Below are 10536 nucleotides of genomic sequence, written 5' to 3'. Positions count from 1 at the left end.
GATTACGTTGGAACAGTGGGTGTGCAGAAGCTGTCTAAATTAATCAAACTGTGGTTAGTAATAAACCTTTAGTGCCTTACGAATTTATCTCAATGTAAATTCAAAATTTTCTTTTTTCTAGGTAAAATCAAAGTTGATTATTTGGATTCATTCTACGATAAAGGAAAACTTACGGAATACGATGCTCTTTTGGGTGTTCCAGTTATACACCATCGTATCCATCCTGTAAAATCAACTAGGTGTACTCTTTATCATTCTACTATATTGCCATGAAGATCTTTCTTATTTGGCTTTGTTGAAATGCTACATAAGAAGACAGAGACATTCATCCATTTTCACTTCATGATGCCCATAGTCTGAATTAGTTAATACCACTTGATATCATTTTAGCAAGCAGGTTCTAGCTATGTTAGAGACCCAGGGTTAAGAGATTTTAGGGGCAGGAATTATAAAAAGAATAATATGAACGCTAAAACACTGGGATGCTGAAATAGAGTGTACCGTTGGGATATTTGGGCAACCAAGCCGAAGGGAGGTGGCACTAGGTACCAGGGTATCTTTCCCCCTTTTACCTGGGTGAAAGTAAGAGGAAAGTGCCGAGGAGAGTCCAGGTGCTCTGTTTTATCCATCCCGCAAAAGGGGCAACCTCGGTGAAGCCCACCTCACGTGACCTTCTGTGGTTACTTGGCACAGTTCGGCATGTGTGTCCAGAGCAGTGACTGTGGCAGAAAATTGAAGTTGACTCCCAGTCCCTCAGTTTAAAATTTTAGAACTTTCACACTGCAGGACGAGAGTTCTTAATGCATATTAATGGCCTGATTGTTCAGGTGGAAAAGGACTGAGGATGAATGCACCGAGGCCAGTAGTCTGAGAGCTGACTTCTGTGCTGTGTGTAAATTTGGTCACACACTTGAAGCATCAGAGGGAGAATCATAGGATGGCAGAAGAGAGTTAAATAATTCATCAGTTTCTCAACCAACCTTTGGCATAATTCAGAAGAAGCTCATAGAAGGCTCTGAATAAATCCTGTTTGAATAAATAAACTGGGAACTACTGATTATGTGACTTGCTTCTGTTGTTGTGAACTGGGAGAAATATTTAAATTGTAGAAACAGCAATGATTCCTGCACAATATCCACAAATTTCAAATTCACCTGCAAATAAAGGAATAAATTTATCTATAATGAAAGATTTCTTACTTGGAGTTATTTTATTTAGTGTATTTTATATAAGGAATCCAGGACTATAGTTAGGTAACATCTTTCTGAATGCTTTTGAGTAGATAATTTTTCCATGTTAATTGTCCATAAAGGGCAAATAATAGACACAAAACTTGCCTTTTTAATTTGGAAGTTTAATGTTACAGTGATTATTTATCAATAGTTCTTTGAGATTTTTAGAAGAAATTTTGTATTGCAATAATTATTATTTTAATTTGTGACTTGATTAATATAGTCAGTTAGTTATCAGTTTCAATAAACATAATGCATTGGGAATACTGATGAGTCCAATTAGTACACGTAATGACTCGACTCTCCTCAAGAGGGCAGCAAAACTGCATAAAGATGGCGATGAAAATCTTAAACAGCAAGTTCGCAAAAAAAAAAAGAGCAAGTTCACAGACGTTCCCTGACCTGATCATTCATATTAGGCCAACTAATTAAGCATAACAGGCTCTGGTATTTGTATTGGCATTTTGTGGACATTTAGCCTTTCCTTTGTGGAATGAAAAAAAAAATCGTTTTCATTTTAGGTTAGACAAAGGAACTATACTTGCTTGGGGTCTCAAAATGCATTGTTTACTTTAAATGACCAAATGTTTAAATAAATTACTGTTTATAACAAAGAAGTTATAGGTCTCCCCCCACCCCCCAACCCCCCCACCCCCGCCCCGCACCGCCCCCCGCCCCCTCCAGTAGAATTACTTCATTTGTGAAGGACAAGATAATGATTGTGTTTGCCTGGGGCTATTTTGGAAATTGACTTTCTTTTTATGATCTGTCCCAGGTAGAAAAATTTCTGTGTCCCAGAGAGAAGGAAATATGAAGACTGGTGTCAAGAAAGAGAAATGGGAGAGAGTTGAATGCATCCCTGCCGAGTTCTATAGAAGGAGATCTGGTCATTTTCTAGACCAGTTACAGGTGAGGGTTGGCATTACCAGGTACCACATCTTGTAGTACTTTCTCTGTTTTTCCAGGCACCATTCTTGCACCAGAAGGTGATCAAGTGATTCTGGTAAAGGTGTTACCTAACAGTGGTTCAAAATGTTTCTTCCCTGTGGTGTATTTGCATTGAATAGAGGATTTGTGAAGATTAGAAAATTTCCAAGGCATGAAGAAATGGATTTTAGAATGGTAGTATTCTGGTCCTCGGCAAGTTTATCCTTTGTATATAGCAGGCTTCTACTAAATAGTTACTAAATGAATGAATAAACACCTAAAGGGATAAATGAAATAATGTAGCTGCTCTTCCAGCTGCCCAAAGTACAGAATAGAAATTCTCTTTTTTTGTGAGTCTCTTTTGATGGGGTAAAACTTTGCTAATTATTTGTAGAAATAGTTTAGGTAGATGATTTAAGCAAAAGTATTTGAAGGTTCTTCATTACATTATATTAAATAGATTGAAAAGGAGTCAAAATGGTTTAATAGCATGGTGGCCACCAGGAATGTACTTAAAGTTTGAATTTAGGATTCTCATCTTTCAACTCTTTAAAGATTTTGCAATAACTGTTATTTAGTTGCTAAGTTGTACAGACCGCATGGACTGCAGTCCCCCAGGCTCCTCTTGTCCATGGAATTTCCCAGGCAAGAATACTAGAGTGGGTTGCCATTTCCTTCTCCAGGGGAATCTTCCCGATCCAGGGATCAAACCCACATCTCCTGCATTGACAGGCAGATTCTTTACCACTGAGCCACCAGAGAAGCTGAATTAGTATTCATATTTATCAAACATGTATTCTTTGCAAATACTTGTGCTAGTCCTGTATTGTAATTTGCTGCACATTTTGAAAAGAAGAATAAACTGCAACATATAAAACATATAACAATGTATTTATGATCTCCCTGGAGTCCCAAGACTAATACACATGACAACATTGTTAACCACAAAAGGTATAGATTACTAATGCGAATGAGTGAGTGCACACTCCAGGATTAAAACAGTTCTGAAGAAGAGAGGTCAACACAGTTCAAGACCCTGGGGAAGGCTGCACACCGAAAGGGGCCTTGAGCAGACTTCTAGAGTGCAGGTAAGATTCAGATGCAGAGAGAAAGGGAGGGTGTACTAGGAAGAACAGCTTGTGTAGACATGAAGTGATGAGCATGGCACATTCAGCAAATAGACTAGAGAGGAATTGCAAATTGGATAATAAAGCTAAAGCTGGAGGAGTGATTTGGGGCCTTTAATACTGCTACTGAAATCTCCATCTCTGTACACCAGCACTGAATCAAAATCATGGAGACAACTTTGGGTAAGAAAGAAAAGAGTAGCTTTATTTCTTTGCCAGGCAAAGAAATCCGCATCAAGCTAGTGCCATCAAGACTGTGTCCTTCCTGAAAGGGTTCAGTAAGTAAAACTTACAGTGTTAGCTCAAAATATGGTTCTCTTTTTTTTGTTTGTTTGTTTTGATTTCTTTATTTTGGCTGCATCCCTGCAGTGGAAGTGTGGAATCTTAACCACTGGACCACCAGGAAAGTCCTCAGAATAAGATTCTTGATGAGGATGGGGCAGTTGTTGGGTCTGTATCCTTCTGTTCTTATGGAACATTTAAAAACCATCAAGGCTGGTGTCAGGAGTCCTGGTGATGGGCTCTGGTGGTCTCTGAGATTGCTATACTGGGATCTCCTCTTCTGGAATGAAGAATGCTTACAAAGAAGAGGAGTGTTAGGGAGTGTCTCAAAGAGGAAAAACGCCAGGTGCCTGATAGAGCTTTAACTAACAAGTGAATTACTTTAAGCAGTCAGAGTGCAAGGGAATCATTAACAACAACAACAACAACAACAAACAGAGAAAGAGAACCTACAAGTGAAGCGTAACGTGATGGAGACCTAGCTGGTCAGTTTGAGCTTTACCAGCATAAAGGTTTTTGCAATTCAAGTTATAAAACAAAGATGAACTGTTTAACACTGTTGAGTAGGAGGATGATGAAAGGATAGTCATGTTTCCAGAAATGTACTCCTCTCCATTTCCATGGTTGTGGAAGCCACCAAAAGCCTGTGGAATAACAGTGAGAGGAGGAATATTTGACAGTGGGAAGGGTAAAGGACAGAGGGACCTGTTTATTTTTCTTAACTATAAATGTTACAGTTACAGCTCTGAGTTATATTTTCAAACCTATATTATGATATATTTTAAGAAAGGAGGCTTAGAGAGAATAAATCTGTCTCAATTTCCATACTAAGATTGCATTAATGATAGGATAGATTCCAACCTGGATCCCATATATGTATTATAGTCACTAGGAATCCACGTAAAAGATGAAAGCCAATGATGGTACAGTTTTTCACTAAGGAACTGCTTCTAACATCAAACACTGGCAAACTAATGGTTTGCTGGAAGGAAAGTGAAGTCGCTCAGTCGTGTCCGACTCTTTGCAACCCCATGGACTGTAGCCTATCAGGCTCCTCCGTCCATGGGATTTTCCAGACAAGAGTGCTGGAGTGGATTGCCATTTCCTTCTCCAGGGGATCTTCCCGACCCAGGAATCAAACCCAGGTCTCCCGCATTGCAAGCAGACGTTTAAACATACCCTTTAATAGATAGTCACAGATTCAGTCAGGAATATCTTATTTCTTCCAAATGGAAATCCACTACAGAAGCCACATTGTTTTTTTTTTTTTTTTTGAATGGATGTATGAGCGCCGAAGAATTGATGCTTTTGAACTGTGGTGTTGGAGAAGACTCTTGAGAGTCCCTTGGACTGCAAGGAGATCCAACCAGTCCATCCTGAAGGAGATCAGCCCTGGGATTTCTTTGGAAGGAATGATGCTAAAGCTGAAACTCCAGTACTTTGGCCACCTCATGCGAAGAGTTGACTGATTGGAAAAGACTCTGATGCTGGGAGGGATTGGGGGCAGGAGGAGAAGGGGACGACAGAGGATGAGGCGGCTGGATGTCATCACTGACTCGATGGACGTGAGTCTAGGTGAACTCCAGGAGTTGGTGATGGACAGGGAGGCCTGGTGTGCTGTGATTCATGGGGTCGCAAAGAGGCAGACATGACTAAGCGACTGAACTGAACTAAACTGAACTGAACTGATTAATATATTGCAGAAACATGCACAGGGTATTTTTATGTATCAAACTAAATGTCTTTGCCAGGTTGCGATTGTGTACTTTCATGATACAAATACTATCACTAAGAATTCATCATTTCTAAACTAGATTTCACTTGAACTTACAAACTTACCATTTTAATCACATATTTGAAAAAGTTATTTTCTTATAGAAAAGTACAAATAAGTAAAATAAAATAGAATACATGAAGGAAATGTACCACAAAGTTATGGAGTTAGAGATATATAAGCACCAAAAAGAATTTGGTAAATGACCGTGGGGAACTATTTTTGTTAATATCCAGTTCATTCATTCTTCTCTCCTTCTTTCCTCTTGTCTCTCCCTACCCCTTTGCCTCCACTTCCAGGCCTGTTCTCTGACTCTTTCAGATTGTCAGTAGAGGTGGTTTTCAAACATATTTTAAACTTTTATTCTCAACCATAATCCTTGTATTCTTTCTCACTTTATATTCACGTTATTGCAAGAATTTGATTTTTTTCCTTAGAGTGTATCAAAGTGTCATTTTAAAATTTTTATTTCTTTTTTATGTGTTTTCAAGAAATATAAACATATATCTACTCTTTTTAGGACTTCCATGGTGGCTTGGTCAGTAAAGAATTGGCCTGCAGTGTGGGGTACCTTGGTTCGATCCTTGGGTTGGGAAGATCCCCTGGAAGAGGGCTTGGAAACCCACTCCAGTATTTTTGCCTGGAGAATCCCCATGGACAGAAGAGCCTGGTAGGTATAGTCCATGGGGTCGCAGAGTTGGACAAGACTGAGTGATTAAGCACAGCACTCTTTTAAGATTCTTTTCCCATATAGGTCATTACAGAGTATTGAGTACAGTTCCCTATGCTATACAATAGGTCCTTATTAGTTGTCTGTTTTATATTTGGTAGTACGTATTTGTCAATCTCAAATCCCCAAATTATGCCCCTCTTTCCCTCCCTTAGTAACTTAGTAATTATAAGCTTGTTTGCTATATTTGTGACTCTATTTCTGTTTTGTAAATAAGTTCATTGGATCATTTTTTAGATTCCACATGTAAGTGATATCATATTTATTTTTCTCTGTGTGATCTACTTCACTTAGTTATGCTAATCTCTAGGTCCATTCATGTTGCTGAAAGTAGCATTATTTTGTGTTTTTTTAATGGCCGAGTAATATTTCACTGTGTATAAGTACTACATCTTTATCCATTCATCTGTTGATGGACATTTAGGTTGCTTCTGTGTCTTGTCTATTGTAAATAGTGCTGCTATGAACATTGGATTCATGTATCTTTTCGAATTAGTTTTCTCTGAATATATGCCTATTGGAGAAGACGATGGCACCCTACTCCAGTATTCTTGCCTGGAAAATCCCATGGATGGAGGAGCCTGGTGGGCTGTAGTCCATGGGGTCGCAAAGAGTTGGACACGACTGAGCAACTTCATTTTCACTTTTCACTTTCATGCATTGGAGAAGGAAATGGCAACCCACTCCAGTATTCTTGCCTGGAGAATCCCAGGGACGGGGGAGCCTGGTGGGCTGCTGTCTATGGGGTCTCACAGAGTCAGACACGACTGAAACGACTTAGTAGCAGCAGCAGCAGCAGCAGCAGTAGGATTGCTAGATCATATGGTAGTTTTATTTTTAGTTTTTTAAGGAACTTCCATACTGTTCTCCATAGTGGTTGTACTAATTTACATTCCCACCTGGTGGCTCAGCTTGTAAAGAATCTGCCTACACTGCAGGAGACCTGGGTTTGATCCCTGGGTTGGGAGGATCCCCTGGAGAAGGGAAATACTCTTACAGACCAGTATTCTGGTCTGGAGAATTCCATGTGTACAGACTAGTATTACAGACCAGTATTCTGTACTGTAGAATTCCATGGACTGTATAGTCCATGGGGTCTCAAAGAGTTGGACACGACTGAGCAACTTTCACTTTCACTTCACTTTCACCAACAGTTTAGGAGAATTCCTTTTTCTCTACACCCTCTCCAGCACTTATTATTTGTAGACTTTTTGATGATGGCCATTCTGACTGGTGTGAGGTATAGTTTTGCTTTGCATTTCACTAATAATTAGTAATGTTGAGCATCTTTTTGACCATCTGTATGTATTCTTTGGAAAAATGTGTTTAGATATACTACCCTGGCATGGCCTATTTTTTGATTACATTGTTCGGTTTTTTTTGACATAGAGCTGCATGAGTTTTTTTGTATATTTTAGAGATGAGTCCCTTGTCAGTTGCTTTGTTTGCAGATATTTTCTCCCATTTTGTAGGTTGTCTTTTCATTTCGTTTATGGTTTCCTTTGTTGTGCAGAAGCTTTTAAATTTAATTAGGTCCTATTTGTTTATTTTGGGGAAGAAACATAAACTGGAATCAATATTGCCAGGAGAAATATCAGTAACCTCAGATATGCAGATGACACCACCCTTATGGCAGAAAGTGAAGAGGAACTAAAAAGCCTCTTGAAGAAGGTGAAAGTGGAGAGTGAAAAAGTTGGCTTAAAGCTCACCATTCAGAAAACTAAGATCATGGCATCTGGTCCCATCACTTCATGGGAAATAGATGGGGAAACAGTGGAAACAGTGTCAGACTTTATTTTTTTAGGCTCCAAAATCACTGCAGATGGTGACTGTAGCCATGAAATTAAAAGACGCTTACTTCTTGGAAGGAAAGTTATGACCAACCTAGATAGCATATTCAAAAGCAGAGACATTACTTTGCCATAAAAGGTCCGTCTAGTCAAGGCTATGGTTTTTCCAGTGGTCATGTATGGATGTAAGAGTTGGACTGTGAAGGCTGAGCACCGAAGAATTGATGCTTTTGAACTGTGGTGTTGGAGAAGACTCTTGAGAGTCCCTTGGACTGCAAGGAGATCCAACCAGTCCATTCTGAAAGAAACCAGCCCTGGGATTTCTTTGGAGGGAATGATGCTGAAGCTGAAACTCCAGTACTTTGGCCACCTCACGTGAAGAGTTGACTCATTGGAAAAGACTCTGATGCTGGGAGGGATTGGGGGCAGGAGGAGAAGGGGACGACAGAGGATGAGATGGCTGGATGGCATCACTGACTCAATGGACGTGAGTCTCAGTGAACTCCGGGAGTTGGTGATGGACAGGGAGGCCTGGTGTGCTGCGATTCATGGGGTTGCAAAGAGTCGGACACAACTGAGCAACTGAACTGAACTGAACTCTAAGAAGTGGATCAAAACTGTGATCTGTGTCAAAGAGTGTGTTCTGCCTATGTTTTCCTCTAAGAGTTTTATAATGTCTGGCATTACATTTAGGTCTTTGATCCATTTTGAGTTTATTTTTGTATATGGTGTTAGAAAATGTTCTAATTTCATTTTTTTCTTGTAGTTGTTCAATTTTCCCAGTATCACTAGTTGAAAAATTTGACTCTTTTTTCCCTTAGAGTGTCTCAAAGTGTGTTGTTACCTTTTGCTTTTATAACTTCAAACAAGAATGTATGATTTGACCACTTTTTCAAAATGGCCATCAACAAAAATCTACAAACAATAAATGCTGGAGAGGGTGTGGAGAAAAGGGAACCCTTTTGAGCTATTGGTAGGAATTTAAATTAGTATAGCCACTATGGAGAACAGTGTGTGATTCTTTAACAAACTAGGAATAAACCTACTATGACCCCAAAATCCCACTACTAGGCAATCCCGCTACCCTGAGAAAACCATAACTGAAAAAGACACATGTACCCCAATGTTCATTGCAGCATATTTATGATAGTTAGGACATAGAAGCAACCTAGATGCCGATTGACAGATGAATGGATAAAGAAGTTGTGGTACATATACACAATGGAATATATCTCAGTCATAAAAAGGAACACACTTGCATTAGTTCTAATGAGGTGGATGAACCTAGAGCCTATTATACAGAGTGAAGTAAGTCAGAAAAACAAATATCATATGTTAGCACATACATATGGAATCTAGAAAGATGGTTATAATGAATGTATTTTCAGAGCAACAGTGTAGACACAGACATAGAGAACAGATTTTTCAACACAGTAGGGAAGGAGAGAGTAGAATGAATTGAGAGAATAGCTGCTGCTGCTGCTAAGTCGCTTCAGTCGTGTCCTACTCTGTGCGACCCCATAGATGGCAGCCCACCAGGCTCCCCTATCCCTGGGATTCTCCAGGCAAGGGAACACTGGACTGGGTTTCCATTCCCTTCTCCAATGCATGAAAGTGAAAAGTGAAGTCGCTCAGTCATGTACGACTCTTAGCGACCCCATGGACTGCAGCCCACCAGGCTCCTCCATCCATGGGATTTTCCGGGCAAGAGTACTGGAGTGGGGTGCCATTTGAAATATATATATTATCATATGTAAAATGGATAGCTAGTAGGAATTTGCTGTATGACACAGAGAGCTCAAACCTGGTGCTCTGTGACAATGTAGAGAGGTGGGATGGGGTGGGAGGGAGGTTCAAGAGGGAGGGAACATATATGTACCTATGGCTGATTCACACTGATGTATGGCAGAAACCAACACAACATTGTAAAGCAATTATCCTTTAATTAAAAACAAATTAAAAGAGAAGATATTATTTGACCACTTTTAATTTTTATTGTTATAATATTTCTTGATAAATATTACTGTATTACCTCTATTGTCTATAATATTGAATTGCAAAATTTATGTGATTTTTTCTTTTTGTTTTCTCTTATCATCCCAGATATCCTGTTTTTCCACTTTCATTAGCATAAAAAAGTTTATACACACATATATTTTTTAATTTTGTTTTCTAAAACAAATAACTTCTATATTTAAAATAGCTTTGTAATTTAAGTATTGTTTTAAGACTTGAAATCTGAGAGAGGAGAAGTTATGCCAACCAACAAATATTATTAACATCGTGAATGAATCTTGGGCAGTATTCAGTGCTGTGAGGGACAAAAGAAATACATTAATTATTTGGAATATTTTAGTAGTATTTCCTGACACCAGATTTGCAAGTACCACCAGAAAATATGAGTTTTCTTGTATACTTTATTCTTAATAGTCATGAGAGCAGAAAATATTAATAATAAATTTCTTTTGCGACTATAGACTGCCCACCAACAGTAGCAGCAACAACACCTAATCTTTATTGAGGGCTTAATATGTACCAATCAATTTTATAATCACTTTTTATGTATTTACTTATTTTTTCATTGAAACAATCATATGGTATAATCATATTAATATACTGCTCCAATAGGAGATAATGTAGCAAAAAACATGAAGTAACTTGCTAATGATTACCC

General features: G+C 38.8%; 1 long non-coding RNA gene across 1 annotated transcript in view; it reads right to left on the bottom strand.

Annotated features, from left to right (window-relative positions):
- Positions 1-667: 667 nt before the first annotated feature.
- Positions 668-10536, bottom strand: part of LOC132345456 (uncharacterized) — a 50385-nt gene continuing 40516 nt past the window's right edge. Inside the window, exon 4 of the long non-coding RNA XR_009494771.1 lies at positions 668-1154. This is a non-coding gene — a long non-coding RNA (uncharacterized lncRNA). The remainder of the gene's footprint in view (positions 1155-10536) is intronic.

This window comes from Bos taurus, chromosome 1 (assembly GCF_002263795.3).
Source record: "Bos taurus isolate L1 Dominette 01449 registration number 42190680 breed Hereford chromosome 1, ARS-UCD2.0, whole genome shotgun sequence".
Taxonomy (NCBI): domain Eukaryota; kingdom Metazoa; phylum Chordata; class Mammalia; order Artiodactyla; family Bovidae; genus Bos; species Bos taurus.
Note: the sequence above shows the minus strand (reverse complement) of the source record. Positions and strands in the feature narration are given on the sequence as shown.